Source organism: Jaculus jaculus, chromosome 5 (genome assembly GCF_020740685.1).
Source record: "Jaculus jaculus isolate mJacJac1 chromosome 5, mJacJac1.mat.Y.cur, whole genome shotgun sequence".
NCBI classification, from domain to species: domain Eukaryota; kingdom Metazoa; phylum Chordata; class Mammalia; order Rodentia; family Dipodidae; genus Jaculus; species Jaculus jaculus.
The window spans coordinates 20,715,019-20,735,866 of record NC_059106.1 but is presented as its reverse complement, the minus strand read 5'-3'; positions in this window follow the sequence as shown (position 1 = coordinate 20,735,866).

The following is a 20,848-nucleotide window of genomic DNA, read 5'->3' as shown; positions in this document are numbered from 1 at the left end:
AACTGTTATAATCCATTTTCCTAAATCTACAAATTGCTCAGGGTGAGATTGTACAGTTTGATACCTGTGTGTCAAGTTGCTTAGGCTGTGTGACCTGTTGTCTATGGATTTAAAGAAACCTAATTTGGAGTGCGGTAATTAAAGTATATCCTTTTGGTATGTTAATAAAATAAATTAGAGCCTGAGGAGATGGCTCTGTAACTAATGTGCTAGGTGCAGAAGCATAAGGGTAATACTGTTTGTAGTAAACTCCTTACCCTTGCTTGTGGAAGCAACCCTAACTTAACTCAGGGGGTTGCATGAATATACACATACATAAAAGAAATAGGAAGGTGTTTTATGGGAGTGATGAGGATAAGAGAATTAAGCAAGGGATGAACATGATCAAAATATGCCATGTACATGTAAGAAATTTTCAAAATGAAAATAAAACAATAATAAAGAATGACAGCATGGGGGCTGGAGCGATGGCTTAGCGGTTAACGCACATGCCTGCAAAGTTTAATGACCCAGGTTCAATTCTCCAGGTCCCATGTAAGCCAGATGCACGTGGTGGCACATGCATCTGGAGTTTGTTTGCAGTGGCCAGAGGCCCTGGCATGCCCATTCTCACTCTCTATTTCTTGCTCTCTCTCACTCTCTCTTTCTCACTGTCTAATAAATAAATAAAAATATTTTTTAAAAAAGAATGGCATCATGGGATGTGAGCCAACCACTATATTTTATGCATAGCTCTGCTTCCTAGAATATTTGTTCCCTGCTGAACTTCAAGCCTTCTCTCACCAGCTTGTCTTCTAGCCTGCCTTCATTCTTTTAACAGCATATGGAAATGTAATTGTATATTTTTCATTCATTCCTTCCCATAGCCTGTAATGTGTAATATTTTAAGATTCAGGAGGCTCTCTCTATTTCTTTCTTCTGATTAAAATATTTAAATCGACACCATTCTTGCCCAAATATTCATAATTCCACATAATTAACTCTAGTTTTCTTTTAGTGTACCTTTTAAAGAATTGGCTTTATAGTTTGTTTAATACATTATATGTGTTCTGAGCATTCCGAAGAGTTCTGGTACAAGTACCTCTCTCTTCCTCTTTACATTATATTTTAAATAGTTTAAAGACATTAAGATTAGATTAAAAGTACTAAAATTTAAATGTGTCATTTGCAAATGTGATATGAGTTAGCACTAACATGTATTGTTAAGGCCTGGGGAGGTGACTCAGTGAATTAAAGTGCTTGATGATCTGGGTTCATCTCCCCAGAGCCCATACAAAGCTGGTCATGATAGCAGGTAACTCCTGCAATTTCAATTTGGCTATGAGGAGATGGGAGATAGAGGCAGGGGAATCTTCAAAAACTCACAGGCTAGCCAGCCTAGGGTACACAGGAAAAAACACGAGATTCTGTGTGAAAACAAGGTGAAGGAAGATGAAGGCTGGCACTGAAGGTGGCCTTCTGACCCCCATATGCATGTCTTGGCATGAATGTATACACATATACAAATACACAGAGTTTAAAAGATAATAAAATTTAAAAGGCATTCTAATAATTAGTGCCCCGTTAACTCTGTCTCTGAAAATTGTCCTCAATTGTCACTTAAAACCCCCTGCTAGACAGTGTACAACTGATGTCATGAGAGGGACGTAACATGTGGCCTCTCTCACAGGATGACACTGAGCTGTCGTTCCGGCTCCCAAGCTCCACGTGGAGAGCTGAAAGCTTTGCTGTGACTGCATTTTACTACTTTGCCTACCCAGGCTTGTTTCCCTCGAGGACATAGGGTATTGAAAGAACTTTCCAGAAACTAACATAGACATACATTTCTTTGTTTTCCCAATGACATACAGCATGTCTCCATGCACAAGGGGAAAGTTGAGAAAAAGAAAGTAAGGACATGATGGATGAGGGGCTGAGGAAATAGATCTGTCAGTAGCATGCTTAACTTACTAGCAAGAAACTCTGAGTCTATTCTCTAGAATCTTTTTAAAATAGCTAGGCTGGGTGGCACACATTTGTAATCCCAGCACTGGGGAGACAGAGACAGGTGAATCCCTGGGGCTCATTGCTTATACACACTAGCCTATGTGGTGAGTTTCAAACCAGTGAGAAACCCTGTTTCAAAAGAAGTGAGAAGAGCCGAAGGAATGGCACTGAGGTTGTCCTCTGGCCTCCATACCTATGCACATTTACCTACACACACACACACACACACACACACACGCACGCACGCACGCACGCACGCACACAAATAGATTTCGGTGCTGCATATGGTTACCCCCATATCAAAGGCTCAGATAGAATTTACAGCATCGGGCTTTGTTAAGGGCCAGTTCCTTGGTCAACTGCAGCAGAGTGCATAGAGCACTGGTGCCATTTAAGAATGCCTCACCTTTACTGGAATGTCATTTTATGCTTTCATTAATTAGTCACTGGAATAGGACTGTTGAGACCACCCTGCACCTGAGACAGGTTTTAAGAAAGCTGTTACCTGGAGGCTGTCTGCTGACCACACATTCAGCATTTGGGAAAACAAAACACTCTTTGAAAGAGGATCTGGGGCAGCCGTCTCCATGACTGGCAGATAAAACAATGAGTCACAATACCTTCCATGGTAGATTTTGGGCAGTAATTGCATGAGAACATTAAAATTCTCCCAAATTATTTTTCCTCTTGAATAAAAAGAATAAATTGATAATATTCCCCAGAGTCTTGGTTGTTGTGTGAATGAAGTTAAGATGCACACCTAGTATTTGCTCCATTGGTTTCTTGTTTGGATGTTGTCATTAATAATAAACTGAACTTTGTGACTCAATACTTAGAAAAATTGAAAAAGAGGGAAAGAAATTCATGGAAATGTTGACTTGCCAAGATTCAATTACATTGTCAGAGCTTTGACTTTGATTTGATAGTCCTTAGGTGTTCACATGGCAAAAATAGTTGGAATTGTTTAAAATCCAATCACTTCCAACCCCGCCCAGCCCTTCTACAAAAATTCCCACATGGGATACCTGAGGAGTATCTGAGAGACTTTTAAAAGAAGTCTTAGCCAGTGGATTTGCCATGCTTGGATACAACTCCTTGAATACAGCAAATGCCATCCTGCCAATTAAGCAGTTGACATCTCTCTTCCTGCAGATGGACTCTAGTTAGTAAGTGGGTTACATCCAGATCCTTGCAGTGACTTCTCACTCTATTTCTATTCTCATGTGCAAATCTGCCAACATACTCTCCTTTTTCTCGTAAATGACAATGTTAAGTATTGCATTAGATTGCAATGTCACGTAACTAGTTTTCCTAAATTCAAATTAATTTCTTCAACAGGATTACTATGTATGTATTTACTAACATACAGATAATACTGCCGAGGGTCTAGGTGTATGCATGTGGGTCATGTTTCATGTGTATGTGTGTGTGTGTGTGTGTGTGTGTGTGTGTGTGTTCCAATATGTATGAGAACATGTGTGTCTATGGGAAAATGTCCACATGCATGGACCTGCATGTGGAGGCCAGAAGTCAATGTGGAGTGTCTTACTTAATTACTCCCCACAGTATTTATTGAGACAGGATCTCCCATTGAGCCCTGAGCTCACAATTTGTCTAGTCTAGAAAACTTGCCCTAGAGATCCAGTCCTCTCCACCTCCTAAGCATTGGAGTTATAGGCATTTGCTACCATACCTGTTATTGATGTGAGTGTAGGGGATCCACACTCAGGTCTTCATGTTTGCACAGGAAGTACTTTATTGACTGAGCTATCTGTCCATCCCTTCTACTACCTGTTTATGCTGATATCTGTCACTTTATAATTTTCTTTGCCTCCACTCTTTACGAGAATATTCTTGTGGAAGCCTTCTGCTGCTGCAGATTTGGTTGTCCAGCCTTGCCGGACCAACCACAGCTGGCTAACTCTCAGAAACTGAGTTATTATTATTATTATTATAAACTGACTTATTATTACCTCAGCTGGAAACTATTGAAGATAATTCCCTCGATTAGAGAAGAAATCTGAGGTACAAATCAAGATAAAAGTTACATTACTAAGTGTCACTCTCTCAACTATTCACCCAACTATTTCATAAAAGCAACAATATTACATTCCAACCTAGTAAATTAAAAATTCATTTGAGCTAATTTTAAATATTCATTTTTATATATTTTTGTATATTTTATTGAATGCAACTACAACTACATACAAACAAAGGGTAGGACATCTTAAAGAAATGTGATGAAATAATGAATTTTTATGTTATTTTATTAAAGAAGAAATTTACTGTATTGAAATATTGTAAAGTTATCATATTCCCATCAGGTTATATTCATATATCCCCTCTTCCCTGACACTATTCTATTAAGGTCATTCCTCAGTAGAGTTATTAGTGTTCAAGATAAGAAAAGAAAGCTGACTGCATAATCTTTTTATTTTTAATTATGTTTAGCTATAAAGGATGGGCTGGTATACAAGGTGAAATGAGATTATAGAATGCACAAAACTAAGTGTGGTAATTGCATCTAATAGTTGCCTTGATCTTGACCCCATAAAATCTTAGCTATTTGTGTTCCAAGATTTCTAAATGCTACAAATACTTTCAAGTTTGCAAATAATAATACCCAGACTTTGTCTTTGCCTCTTTGCTTATAGACCACAACATACACAGACAATAAGAATGTGAGAAACCTGAATTATACCTTCTTGAGTATTCGTAGTGTATGCACACCAAGAAAAGCAAGAGTAACAACAGTATTGTTTTTATAGCTTTACTTTTTTTTTATTGAGACATATACCCTCTCTTCAATATCACACCACTTCTATGTACACTGCCTTAAACTGTAGGAGAGGCCCCATGCAAATTCTGAAATATTTCAGAGGCAAGAGGCCTCTGCTTCAGAGAGTTATATTATCCCATCCTTCAAAATTTAGATGTTTCATCATCTCCATTTGTAAATTCTAATTCCATGCTGATAGCCATTATTTTTCTTTTTAAATATTGAGCATGACTTTTTAATTGGAATTTTATTACTGCAGGCTAAATGCAATGGGAAAAGAGCATTTTCTCATTTGTTTTAAAATAATGTACTTTCATAAACATACTTTGTGGGAAAGTTTTGTATTTATAGTATGTCAAAAATATTATGCGACTTACTATTTATTAACTTAGTTATTTTGCATGTATACATGTGTCTATGTGCATTCACATGTTTGTGGATGCTTGTATAGATGCATGTGTACAGATGTATTGAGCCAAATATCAATGTCAGGTGTCATTCTTGATCACTCTCCACTTTATTTACTGAGATAGGGCCTCTCACTTGAATATAGAGCTTTATTATTTGGCTAATTTAGCTAACCAGCTTTCCCTAGGGATCTCTGGTCTCTACCTCCAATCTTTGAGATTACTGAAGGACATCCATACACACCAAGCATTGCATGGATGCTGGGGGTCTCAACTCTGTTCCTCATACTTTCAAGATAATTCCTTTACCCACATTGTAATCTATCTTCTAATTGGATGTATTTTTCTGATTGTTAAGGTGTATCAGTAGGAAGAAGTAGTTGTATCAGGATGGTTCTCACTCATGGAGAACATGAACTGGCCCACCATTTCTCATTTATTTGAGGAGACCATCAACTTGAGGTAACAATTACTGTGCATGCCATTTCTGTGAACTTTATTTGAAATCCAAGTTCCCTTCTCAGCTCTGCTAAAGTACAAGTCAGGTACCAAAAATTGAAATCTATTAAATAATTATAGAAAATGCCTAAGCAATGCCAAACTAGATATTTCATGAAAATATTTTCAGTGGCCAATCTTATTGCAGCTAAACAATTAAGACTTAGTGTTGTTCTTTGTTTTAAATTAGTTTTAAAATTAAAGTCTAATGAATATGTAAGCATACTGAAGTGATTCGCAAGTCTCAGTGGCCATATCTATGGTGTATTACTATCAAATGTTTGGATTCAAGAATAGTGTTTGGTTCATTTCCACAGGCTTATGTAATAGACAAATTAATCATGAAATGAACTGGATGGTTTCCTCCCATGATTCCTTTATTTCTACTGTAGTCTTTCTGATTTTTATCTGTTAAGAAGTCAGACTCCACACTTTTTCATTCCTCACTGTTTTCTCTTTTAAGTATATTTAAATGTATCACTTTATAACTGGATATCTGTGGCTTGACACAAGCTATGGTTTGCATCTTAAATATCATGCAAATGCCCATGTGTTAAAGGTGTGGTCTCCAACCCCTAGAACTTGTGTGAGATGGTATAAACCTTTATAGTTAGAAACTGATGAGTAAACCTCAGGATATTATGGCATGCCCATAAAAGGGATTATGAAATTTTGACTCTTACCCTTTTTCTTTCCTGTCATGAGGTAAAAGGTTTTGCTCTACCCTATGACTCTGAGATGATGTTCTGTCTCAGATAAAGTGGTGAGACCAACCAATCATATGTTATAGATGTAGAAAGAAGACTTAAATTATGAGCTTGATTCATCCTACTATGTTTGCTTCTCCCTATCACGAACCTCTCCTTAAGTTTTCTCAGCGCTCAATATCTAGTCTAACTTTGGAATATTTATCACTCATCAAGTCCACTCAGAACATTTGTATAAAACATCAGTGTTCAAATGAAAAAAATCTTAAGGCAGAAACTCTACAGTTAAACAGCTATACAATGAATATTCATTGTGCGATCAGCACCTGATACAAAGTTAGTCTTTTGAGTCTTAAGATCATGGGGAACCCTACTTAAAAAGTCAGTTGTGGTTATTTTTGTGTTGCTATAAGTATAATAGCAGTGTACTATCTTTTGGAAGAGAACTTATCAACATCTTGTCCCAAAACACACATGAGTCTCTGTGTGTAAAGGATGTGGCTTTAGATTTCATTTGGCTACATTATTAAACATTGGTCTTGTTCATTTCCCTAATAAATGGATGCCAACAAATTAATAAAATTCACTATTAAAATTTTCTCTTTCACAGTCTTGCATACATCAGGTCTCTGGGTTATAATAAAGCACTTTGTTTACTTTGATGTGGACATATTAAAATTGCAAATATCATAGGCAAAATGTCTATATTTCCTTCTCTAATAAAGTTTTAGATTAAATATTTTTGTGCTTTTTATTCATGCTTCTGTTTCCTTCTCAGTTTAATGAATTTTTAGATTAAAGTTTTATAGTTTAATTTTTTATCAAAATCCTTTTATACTCTTAAAAATTATTGAAAATTCCAAAGGCTGCTGTTCATATCAGTAATACCTATCAGTATTTACTGTACTAAAATTTATATAAAATAAGGAACAGTGTTAATATTATTTTATTGTACTAGAACAGTAATAAAAAACTCATTATATACTGAGATAAAATACTTTTATGGAAGATGATCTTAGAAGGTAATATAGGGTGTGAAATTTCTTTTAAAATATTTGGCATTATACTGGGTATGGTGTATATACCATTAATCCCACAATTAGGGAAGTAAGAAGATCTCCATGAGTTCAAGGCCAACCTGAGACTACAGAGTGAGTTCCAGGTCATATAGAGATTATTTTTTGTGTGTATGTGTTGAATTTCTTATGATTATATACATACTACATGACACTTGGAGTATCTACTGTAAAATCCAAGACAGCATGAGAATGAGAAAACAATGAACCTGTTATTCTGTCAATAGTATTGATCTCACAAGCCCTTGCAAGTTTCCCGGGAATGAACACAAATGCTCACATGCCATTCCGAGAGCTGCCACCTTGGACGGTGAGGACATAATGTAGACTGCAGTATTGCTTTGTTTTCCCCTAAGCAGTGCTCTAGCAGATTTCTAAGATCTTTATCAAGGTGACTTTCTTTTCTCAAGACCCCTGCTGTGGAGGTTACTGAGAAGTCGTGGATCTGGCCAGGTATGTTTCATTGAATCGTTGCTGAAGCCAGGAAGGACACATGATAATTAATATTCACGTGTTGCAATCAAGAGTCTGGGATGATCTGGGCAGTTGACACCATTTTATCCTATGTGTGTACTGATAACTGAGATTGTTTATGTGGGCCTGGTTTTTGTGAGGTCCAGGACTGTTTGCATTGTGACTGTTTACAAAGCCAGAACATGTCTATGTGACATGTAGTAGTAAAAAATATTCTGGATCAAGACTATTTTGAGGCTGTGAAAATTACTCAGTGGTTAAAACTGCTTACTGTGTAAGCCAAGAACCCAAGGAAGGTAAATTGCACATAGCACATACGCCTGCAAGCCCTTGCACTCACTGACTTGGGAGGTTGAGTCAGGAGAATTCTGAAGCTTGCAGGCCAGTTAGTGGAGTGTCCAGAGTCTCAAACAAGGTGGGGAGGATTGACACCTCAAAATTATTCTCCAACTTCTACACATGTGTTGGCACATGGCAATATAACACACACACATACACATACACACACACACACACACACACACACACACACACACACAAAACACAGAGTTCCTGTTCTTTTTTATTTCAATTGTTCCACACTTACACTTTTGGTTCCTATTCCAATATATACTGTAGCACCAACTATCTGTTCCTGAGGGGAATGGGTGAGTTTGCCTGTGGCTATGTTTCTATGTTACATATCCTTGCTTCAGTTCCCTAGCTGTATAGACTCTTTCTAGCAGAAATGTGTACTTGTAAGCATTGTCATTTTGGCTTGTGTGTGTCTTCTTCAGCAATTGAACGTGTTTGATGTTTGCTATTATTGAAACTATCCTCATGATTGCAGATCATTTTGATCTCTCTCTCCTGTGAACTTGACAGCATGCATTATATCGCAAGCTTGACATCTAATTGCACTGTGTATTTTGTTATCTTCAAATTGTGTCCTAAGAGAAGACTGTGTCTTTCTATTTTATTGTAAACTCTTTGAAGTAAAGGCTATGACTCTTTTTAACCCATACATTGTTTAACATAAATTGGACTCTCGGTAATTACTTTTTGTTTATAAGAGAGACCAATTTCTCACTTGCATACCCATGACCAACATTGTCGTAGTGATCATGGTATTTGATAGGCAATATGGCAGCAGAATATTGATTGACATACCAGTGTTTGCCTTTTTTAACATTATTGAGATATTGAACATTTCAAGAAACCATCAGTAAAGGAAATGTGTTTATATTTACTACTACCTCGTATGTTTTCAGTAACTATAATACCTATGCTAAACATCTTCCTCATATGAATCACTCAAAATTGTTAATGGCCTTGGACACTTGTTATAAGGTGAAAGATTTTCATGTAATTTTATGTCTGTTAGGTGTCTTCATATATTTTCTTATTTTTATTTTGTAGGATATATATGTTTAAGACTTTATCCATTTCTTACAGACTTTCAAGGTTTGAGGGATAAAAGTTTTCCATATATTCCATAATGGTTCTCTGGATTATTTTGAAGTCATATGCATCCATTTCCTTTCACCTTCGATTTTTTTTATTTGCATATTTTCTGTACTTCTTATAGTTGCTTTTTCTATGGGTTGGTCAAACTTGTTGATCTTTTAAACAATCAGTTATTTCATTGAGTATATGTCTGTTTTCTTCTATTTTTACATGCCATACGTATGTTTGTGTGTGTGCATATATGGTGCATGTTTATGATATGTACACTTGTGTTTATGCAAGTGCCTGTGCGCTGTGTACAAGTGTGTGGAAGCCACAGAACTTTGGATTTCTCCCTCTATTTCTCATTTACTCGTCTCCTTGAGACACAGTCTGTCACTGGAACTACTGTACATTTTGTCAGTCTGGCTTACTAGTGAGCCCCAGGGATCCTCATGCCTTCAGGCCCCACAGGACTGAGAGGTATGCAGTGAAAGTGACCTCAGGGTGAACCAGGCAGCCATGCTTGTGTGGCAAGGACTCACCCTCTGAGCCATCTCCACAATCCTCATACTTAATTACTCTTTTAGTCTCCATTTCATTCATTATGCTAACCTTTACTAGTTCTTGGCATCTACTGTATTTGGGATTGACATTGTCCATGTTTTGCTAGGACCTTCAGGTATGTCATTAGGCTATTTATTTAGGATCTTTTTGATCTTTTAAAATATGTAATTTATTTCAGACAGGGACAATACTGACATTTACAGTGATTTTTGAATTTACCTATTTTTCCTTTCATAAAAATTCTTTTTCTTGTATTTTTAACTCTTTAGTGTATTCATCTTTAAGACTATTACAATTTCTTTTTTAATATGTCAGAACGCTCTTTAATGTGCTATTGTACTTTGTTTTGAAGTTTATTTTATTTGATAAATGCTGAAACTTTATTTTGAACAAGGTTTGTTGGTATAGTTTTTTTTATCTTTCATGTTAAAAAAAAAAAAAAAACATTGAATTATTTATTTGCAAAGGGTGGGGGGAGAGACAGAGAGAGAGAAAGGAAAAGTGAGTGTGGGTGCACCAGAACATCTTACTGTAAGTAAACTCCAGAGGCATGTGCTACTTTGTATAACTTGCTTACATGGGTACCGGTGAATTCATACCAAACCATTAGGATTTGCAAACAAATGCCTTAACTGCTGAGCCATCTCTCCTGATATTTCTTTTACTTTTTCAAAAAAATGCTTTATTCATTTACATACTTGAAAGAGAGAGATACAGAGAGAAACAAGCAATAAAAAGAGTGTGTATGTAGGGTGTGATGGTGCACATATTTAAACCCAGCACTCAGGAGGCAGAGGTAGGAGGATCACCACAAGTTCAAGACCACCCTGAGACTGCATAGTGAATTCCAGGTCAGCCTGGATTAGACTGAAACCCTACCTCAAAATAAATAAATAAATAAATAAATAAATAAATAAATAAATAAATAAATAGAGTGTGTATGAGTGTGCCAGGCATCTTGCCACTGTAAATTAACTCTATACATATGTGCCACTTTGTGCATCTGGCTTTATGTGGGTTGTCAGGCTTTGCAAGCAAGATCCTTTTACCACTGAGACATCTCTCCCGCCCTGTGCTTTTCTTTTTATCTTACTTGATTGAGACTTTTTAATCATTTAATTTTAGGTACATAATGGGCATATGATTTCATTTCTGTAATTAGTTTTTGTGGCTTCTATATGTTATCATGTAAGTCTTTTAATTATCAAAGCCTATTTGTACATAATATGCATTTTATTTACACTAATGTAAACACTGTATCATATTTCCAGTCATGTTCTTTTGTTCTGTTGGCTACAATTTCATACATTCACATAGGCCTATTTGAGAAGCCCCCTTTGTGCTATTAAAATGTTTATTTTGTATGGTCTTGAAAACCACTAATCATTATTTCAACCACATCTGGTATTTTTCTTTATTTGCATATTACCTTATTTCCATTTAGTATCACATTCCTGTTACTTAAAGAACAGTCTGATGGAAATGAATTTTCTCAGCTTTTGTTTGGAAGGAAAAAGTCTTTAATTCATATTTATTTATAAGATTTTTTGTCATTTAGAATGCTTCACTGACAGTTCCTTGTCTTTCTTTCAAACTTTAAACTTTCAATTTCATTTTCTTCTGACACTTTTTCTTCAAGAAGGCTTCTGCAGTTTTGGTGCGTGCACGTGTGTGGGTGTTGTGTGTGGAGAGAGAGAGAGAGAGAGAGAGAGAGAGAGAGAGAGAGAGAGAGAGAGCGAGCACAGAGCAGAGAACATATAATGCCACAATGTGTAAATAAATGGGAATTAGAGGAAAGAGATGGGGGAGGCATCTACTTGCCACACGTGCATATGGGAATGAGAATGGGCTTGAAGTGTCAGTCTTCACCTTCATCCTGGCCTTAGAGGGTATTTATTTTTCATTCATTGCTGCTGATTTTTTTGGCTCCACTTTCCATCTTGCTGTGGGTGCAGTGGGATTACACACACCTCCACCTACAGTGTCTGGCTTCTCGGTGAGTCGTGGGAATCCACAATGCTCATGAGGCCCGTGCAGAAAGCACTTTAACCACTGCACTATCTCCTCAGCCTCGCTCCTGTAACTTTGCTACATATAATTTTGCTACACATATTCTATTTTCCATTTGGATATGATGTTTCTATGTATATGCATTCTTTTTATCTGACCAAGGTTTCATTCTAGCCTAGTCTGACCTGAAACATACTCTGTAACCCACAATAGCCTTGGACTCATGGAAATCCTCCTACCTAAGCCTCTGATTGACGAGTTAGAGGTGAGTGCCTCCATGCCCTGATTCCATTTATTTTTAAAATATTTTTATTTATTTATTTATTTATTTATTTATTTATTTATTTATGAGAGGGAACGAGGGACAGAGGGGGGAAGATGGGTGCACCAGGGCTTCCAAGCTGCTACAAAGGAACTTCCAGATGCATGTGTCATGTTGTGCATCTGGCTTTTGTGAGTACTGGGGAATCAAACTGAGGTCCTTTGGCTTTGCAGGCAAGTGCCTTAACCACTAAACTATCTCTCCAGCCCCTAATTCCATTTATTTTTAATTGACATACAAATTGTAGATTATGTACAGAAATGTGATGAAAAAGTCTAAATCACTTATTATTCCTTAGCATTTAAAATTTTCTGAGACTTGATTCAGAAATTCACCACTCCAATAAAATATAACTCAGTGGGTGAATGAGAGAGTAGGATGCAACAGAAAATCAATGTCCTATAATTTACTTGTCTTTGTCTCTATTCTTTTTAATTCTCAATAGCAAACACAGTTTGTGCCCTTTTAGTATCAACTTTATTATTATTATCATGGGAGATGTTAAAAATTAAGTGCATTTAATGAAAAAGTATATAAAAGTTAATGACTTTGTATTCATTTTACAGCACATTCCCATCTATGTCTCATGTTTCCCACAGTAAACCTGAAAGGAAGGAATAGGAGTGTTGCTCCCCATGAAGGAAATGGCACATGGGGCTCAGGGTGATAAGGACTGGTTGTGTGACTCAGACAGCACACAATGTTATGCAGGAAATCACCAAAGATTTGCTTTCTCTGCTTTTATGAAAAGAAAAATAAATGGGCTGTGACAAGAGCAAATTGTATTTGTAGTTTTGAGACCCGGAGACAGGATGTGATCTCAATGTAGCCACTTACTGTCTAACTCAAGCTTACTATGTGTCTTAATTCTTTCATCTACAATAAAAATGAGTATGGTAACTTACAGTGATCACTTCATTGGATTATAAAGGGTACTTGAAATTCGAATATCCAATCCCAAATCTTCTGAAACAGCCTTGCTTCACAGTATTTACCAGTTCTCACAATGTAAACCATACCAGTTCATGGTTACTATTGAAATACAGTGAAGTACTAGGTCAGTTGGAAGTGTTTTCTGTCATTAATTCAAAAAATATGTATTGCAAGTTTACATAATTTAATTCTGTCAATGGACAACTTGACACTCCCACTGGCATCATTCCTGAAAAATCTATTAATTGGTTCTCCCATGCCAGTTGCATCCACCCTCACTGCATCCTTCACTGCATCCTTCATTGCATCCCTCACTGCATCCGTCACTGCATCCCACACTGCATCCCTCACTAGGATTATGGAGCCTCACTTTTATGTCTAGCTTTACATAGTAGTATATTTCCCTTCATGTTGCTTGGACAAAAAATTCAACCAAAGCAGCTAAGGGGAGCAAAGGGTGTATTTCAGCTTGCAGTTTGAGGGGCAATTCTGTCACTATAGGGACCATAGAGCAGAGGCAGGACATCACTTCTCGCCTGTGGACCTGGCAACAAGCAATTAGAGCGTGAGTTGAGTTATGACAAGGAGGAGCTCGCTACAACACCCCAAAGCCTATCCCAATGCTGTACCTACTCCAGTATGGTTCTGCTTCTCAAAATGCCACCAACTGGGGACCGAGCACTCAAAACACACGAGTCTATTGGCAGAAATCTCATTCAAACTACCACAGATGGATCCTGTGCATCTGAACCAGGTTCTCACATTTCAAAACAAGCGCTTTTACACATGAAGCCATCTACCCATCTGCCATGAATTCTTTTCTTTGGGTACTTCAGTGAACACCTTGCAGGACACACTTAGAGCCAGTGTCCAGGTCTCCAATACTCTTTTCCTTTGGATTATGTCATAGATAGACTTAAGCTTAATGTCATGTTGAGAATCTTACAAATGCTTAGTAGATGGTTGGGAAAACATTTGAGTCTGCTGATGACATCCTAAGCCTGTATGACTATGTTAACAAAGGGATCCTCAGCTGAGCTCTGCAGCATGGGGCAGGCAGTGTGGCAGCCGGAGCTCCACAAGAGAGCTCAGCATCTCCATGCCACTTTCTCCCTTTGCAGTCTGTTCATTATTTATTTATTTATTTATTTGAGAGCGACATACACAGAGAGAAAGACAGATAGAGGGAGAGAGAGAGAATGGGTGTGCCAGGGCTTCCAGCCTCTGCAAACGAACTCCAGACGCGTGCGCCCCCTTGTACATCTGGCTAACGTGGGACCTGGGGAACCGAGCCTCGAACCGGGGTCCTTAGGCTTCACAGGCAAGCGCTTAACCGCTAAGCCATCTCTCCAGCCCTCCCTTTGCAGTCTGTAGCTCTGCTTCCTTCAGCAGCTCCACTTTATTGTCATTTTGCAGTTATATCCAGTCTCCTGACATCTTTCAGGGCCAACGCGGTCCCATTTTTAAGGTAAATAATCCATGATAATGAATATCGACTTTCAGGAAGTTAGACCAAGATGAAGTGTGTTACTCTGGATTAGCTGTGCAGGACCCTTAATAGCTTGAGAAAAGGCTCCCGAGCATCCAACAAAAAAGCACCAGAACCAGAGAAAAAAAATTAAAAAGCCTATGAGTTGCTAGGAAACCTGCCTGGGCACTTGCTTTATTACTGAGTCTGTGATTCAGAAAAAAAAAGAAAAAGAAAAGAAAGAAACAATGACAATACCCACTTCAAAAACACACAAAATGCTTGTAAGAAAGTATCCAAAAGGTAGCCATCAGTGGAGAAAACCTTTTATGTGGCATATTTAAGTCTGAAGCTTGTCTGTTCATCTAGTCTGTCATGACAACCTGTAATTACAGCAGTCATCATATAGATTGTTCTGTTATTTCCTTGTTTGTTTGTTTTTCTTTCATTCTTGTGTGTATGTATATATGCATATGCACACAGACACAAACTTATGAGACAAAGATCAATTTTCCATAGATATCATGCATTGACTACCAGGGTTCGTTTATGATGTGTCTACACAAGCCAAGGATGTTTATCACATCAGTCAAAAACAAAACAAAAAAAGAACAGAAATCCATTTAACCTACTTTAGAATCTAGTCAGCACAACTGCTCGTTTTACTTTTCTATAGGCATCACTGAATTTTAATCAGACAACTTAGCAGATAATGTCTTTCAATTACTTATTCAGCCCACAACCATGGCTGCCAGCAAGGGCGTTCCATAGGTAATAGAAGAAGAGGCACTTTAACATGGTCAAGATGTCTTCATCAGGAAGACTAGTCAATTAAACCAATCTTGAAAATGGCATTTGGTTACCACTGATAGGTGAGAGTGAAAAACTTCAGAATGAAGAAACTTTTAGGGGGAAAAAAAGTGCTGTCCTTGAGAGTGAGCACAAATCTGTCATTATGTCCAGGCATGTGGAGTGTGTAGATAAATAGGGATTTCAACACCTGTCCTATGGTCCCATTGAGCTGCATGTGAAGAGAAACGGTGAGCAACAGAGCACTACTCATTCTGCCTAGACAAGAAGGGACTTCCGTGCTCCCTTCTCATCAGACCTATCTATAATCTAACAGTGCTTGTATTTCTTTTTTTTAAAGAGCATATTTACTTAAAAAGAAAGAGATCTTCACTTGAAATAGAAAATCAGAAAAATTTCTGGAGAAAACTTTATTAGGTAGTCAATGCAAACATTAAGGGATTGGGAAACAGTAAAAGTCAGTAAGGGGTGGTCTTCATAGGCCTTTATGGGAAACATAATTTTGAACCAGACTTTTGAAAATAATTCTTATCCTGTGTGTATGTGTATAGTGTATGCATGTGTGTTCAGATACAAGCAACACATGCACTCATGTGCAGAGGCCAGAGTGGAATGTCAGGCATCCTTTTCTCTCACTCCTGTGTATTGTCTTCTTTGAGGTGGATCCTCTCACTAACCCAGAGCAGCTGTTTTCTGTCAGGCCTGCTGACAGTGATTCTTTAGTCTCTGCTCCACTTAAAAGTTGGGTTTAAGACATAGGTTGCCATAGTTGGCTTTACTTGTAGGTTCTTAGGGTCAAATGTGGGCCCTGACAGAACTTCTCAGTCCCTGTGCTAGAGCAGCAAGCACTTACTAGCTAAGACATTTGCTCAGCATCTTAACCTGTGTTTTTGATAGAAAAAGAGCCAAGGTTATTGTACAGAGAAATAGAGCAACTTTACAGAGATGCCTCAGTTGCCAGCCATTGTTTTGTTATCAGCTAGAGAATGTATTAAATTCATAATGGTAGCAATAGATGTTGTTTTTTTTATTCTTTCCATGGAAAACAAACAAACAAACCCTACAAGAACCCTTCACATTTTTCTCACCACCTTTCTCCTGAGACTTCAGTCCTGCTTTGAAGGCTCAGTGATGAGTACTGAGAGAAAAACCATGCTGCTACACCCCTCCGGGCTTCCTCTTGCTAATGGAATTATTAGCTTAGAGAAGGACACGGAATTTTTTTTTCCTCATTAATTCATGGAGAGCATTATTGTACATTCCTGTCAGTCACATTTTCTTTTTTCTGGATTGACCTAGTAATGTCAATGTTTAACTATACTTCTTCCTGTCTTCACAAATTATCAGGCCCTTGGAAGATGCACATCTTTACAGCGAACATGTGGCAGTTACGAGATCATGATGCAAATGAGAGGTTAAAACATGGAGACAGCTTTCAGATTCTAGACCTGGATACCTCTCAAGGGGTCAGTTTTCATTACTTTTCTTGTGGCTGCGACAAATATTTGACACAAGGAATTTAAGGAAGGGTTTTTCAGCTCACAGTTTGAAGGTCCAGTCCATCATTGTAAAGACATTATGGTGGTTGTAGCTTCAGGCAGCTGATAACATTATATTAGAAGTGAGGAAGCAGAGAGAGGGATGAATACTGGTGCTCAGTCCTCTTTCTTCTTTTTATTCAGTCTGAGACTTTAGTTCATAGGATGGTACTGCACACAGTTAAGATGGGTCTCCTCATCTCAGTTAAGGATACTAAACTCCATAAAAAATCCCATCAAGGGCTATAGAGATAGCTTAGTGTTAAGACACTTCCTTGTGAAGCTCAAGTACCCAATTTTGATACCCTAGTGCACACTTAAGCCAGATGTACAAGGTGGCACATGAGCCTGGAATTTATTTGCAGTGGCCGGAGGCCCTGGCACAACCATTCTCACTTCTTCTCTATCTATTCACCTCTCTCTCATAAATAAATAAATAAATACATTTTTTTAAAGTCCCATCAAGTTGACAAGTTTAACCATCACAGCATCTCTAAATACAGCCCTAGCAAGAAAGAGACTTTGCTCCAATGCCAGTCCTGATACTGTTACATTTTTTCTAGCCCAGGTCTACAGGATCAATGCTGGTTTATCTCCATTGGGCCCTCTATAAAAGAAGCACTGATAGATGTTAGATTACAAGCGCTGTTCTATTAAAGGGACTTATGTTGTTGCTTACAGCCACACAGTTCATTCATCATGTAAAGTTAATGAAAAATCTCACAGTTTGGGTGGATAACAGGACCAGCAATAGCCAGGACCAACTTATTTATGACCTTAAATCCAAGTCTGCATCTTCTTATAGCTTCCAATATTAGCAGTCTGAAGCATGTTCACACCATAGCAAGGCATTATATTTAATAGAAAGCACTCCCTTAAAAATTCACAAAAATTAATTTTTTTTTTTTTTTTGTTATTGGTTGTTCTATCTGACCTTTCCCTTGGTTGGTGGTATAATGTTAATAAAGAACATTTCCCCTGAAAACCACATCTTTGTCTTTCTATTGAACCAGGTCAAAGGGTTTTCTCCATTTTATTTAACAGTATCTTCTCTCATGGAAGATTAATCATGTTTGTAAACCTCAAATAAACACAAACTGTTGTGATGATCTGGAATCTTCTCTTTCCTTCTGCATACCTTCCTCTTCCCAGTACACGTCAGTCAACCTTCTCCACAGTGTAAAAAGTGAGAGGTAAGAGTGGGAAATGGAAAAATATCTCAAGCCAGTTCTTGCCTCATATACCTTCATTCTCATAACAGTAATTTACACACAAATATTGCCACTTCTCCCATGTGCTTCCTCAAATCCTTTGCACATTGTGATGGTTAATATTGATTGGCAGTTGATGGGATTTGAAATCACACAGGGATAAATCTAGGCATATGAAGAGTATGTTTCTAGATTATGTTATTTGGATTGTGAAGAGTCACCCTAACTGTGGGGCACTATTTTATGATTTGGAGTCCCAGACTGAATCAATAAGAGAAAGAAATGCTGACACAACTGTTCATCTGTCTCGGATTCCTCACTGTGTACATGAGGTGACCAGTTGCTTCCTGTATTCCCATCATGCCTTCGTAATCATCAAAAGCTGTACCCCATTGAGCTGTAAACCGAAACAAACCCTCCTTCCTTTAAGAGGCACTTTGTCAGGTATTTTGTCATAGCAACAAGAAAAGTAACTACTGAACCCATTCCTCAAACATTTCTTTGCTTTAACTCAGTATGATATACTAAAATGAAAATTAGAGAAAGCTTGTGAATGCGACAAAGCACAATTAAACTTAGGTAGCATGCAAATGAAGATTGAAGCACAAACTCTAAGTTTCATGATCATAGGCTCTGGAGGCTTAAGAACACCTACTGCTGAGAGCTTTGCTGGAAGACCTTTCTGATTAGAATCCTGTGGTGTTAAATAAACTAAACTGTGCAAAGATTTTAAGAGCTCAATTAGTAGCGAAAATTTTTATCGACATAAAATCCACATGGCATACAATTACTAACAGCTGTATTGATAACAGATTCCACTCACAAAAATGAATCCATTTAGTTTCTCCAATTCTGTGGTTCTTAGTGTAGTTATAGACTTGTTCAACTTATCACAACAGCTCATGTTTTACATTTTTATCACCCCTTAAAGATATATATCTTAGGCTGGAGGGATGGTTTAGTGGATAAGGTGTTTGCCTGCAAAGCCAAATGACCCAGGTTTGATTCCCCAGGACCCACATTAGCCTGATGCGCAAGGGGGCACACATGTCTAGAGTTCGATTACAATGGCTGGAGACCCTGCCATGCCCATTCTCTCTGTCATCTCTCTCTCTCCCTCTTTCTCTGTCAAATAAATAAATAAAAAATAATAAAATATTTAAAAAGAAAAATCATATCTTTTAGATGTCCTCCCTCAACCTGGTCATTCCATCATCCCTAAAGAAGCATAGATATATTTTATGTCCTGCTACTTCTGACTACTTTAGACATTTTATACAAGTGAATACAAAATATGAGGTGTTTTGTGAATGACTTCTTATAATAAGTATCACATTTTCAAAGTTCTAGTCTTTTTCTTTTTTTTTCAGTTTTTTTTTTTTAATTTTTATTAACATTTTCCATGATTATAAAACATATCCCATGGTAATTCCCTCCCTCCCCACCCCCACACTTTCCCGTTTGAAATTCCATTCTCCATTATATTACCTCCCCATTACAATCATTGAAATTAATTACATATATACAATATCAACCTATTAAGTAGCCTCCTCCCTTCCTTTTTCCACCCTTTATGTCTCCTTTTCAACTTACTGGCCTCTGCTACTAAGTATTTTCATTCTCACACAGAAGCCCAGTCATCTGTAGCTAGGATCCACATATGAGAGAGAACATGTGGCGCTTGGCTTTCTGGGCCTGGGTTACCTGACTTAGTATAATACTTTCCAGGTCCATCCATTTTTCTGCAAATTTCATAACTTCATTTTTCTTTACCGCTGAGTAGAACTCCATTGTATAAATGTACCACATCTTCATTATCCACTCATCTGTTGAGGGACATCTAGGCTGGTTCCATTTCCCAGCTATTATAAATTGAGCAGCAATAAACATGGTTGAGCATGTACTTCTAAGGAAATGAGATGAGTCCTTTGGATATATGCCTAGGAGCACTATAGCTGGGTCATATGGTAGATCAATCTCTAGCTGCTTTAGGAACCTCCACACTGTTTTCCACAATGGCTAGACCAGATTGCATTCCCACCAGCAGTGCAAAAGGGTTCCTTTTTTTCCACATCCCCGCCAACATTTATGATCATTTGTTTTCATGATGGTGGCCAATCTGACAGGAGTGAGATGGAATCTCAATGTAGTTTTAATCTGCATTTCCCTGAGGACTAGTGACGTAGAACATTTTTTAAGATGCTTATATGCCATTCATATTTCTTCCTTTGAGAACTCTCTATTTAGCTCCATAGCCCATTTTTTGATTGGCTTGTTTGATTCCTTATTAGTTAACTTTTTGAGTTCTTTGTATATCCTAGATATTAATCCTCTATCAGATATATAGCTGGCGAAGATTTTTTTCCCATTCTGTAGGTTGCCTCTTTGCTTTTTTCACTGTGTCCTTGCGGTGCAAAATCTTTGTCCCAGTGGTTAATCTGTGGTTTTATTGCCTGAGCAATTGGGGTTGTATTCAGAAAGTCATTGCCAAGACCAATATGTTGAAGGGTTTCCCCTACTTTTTCCTCTAGCAGTTTCAAAGTTTCCGGTCTGATGTTAAGGTCTTTAATCCATTTGGACTTAATTCTTATGCATGGCAAGAGAGAAGAATCTATTTTCATCCTTCTGCAGATATTT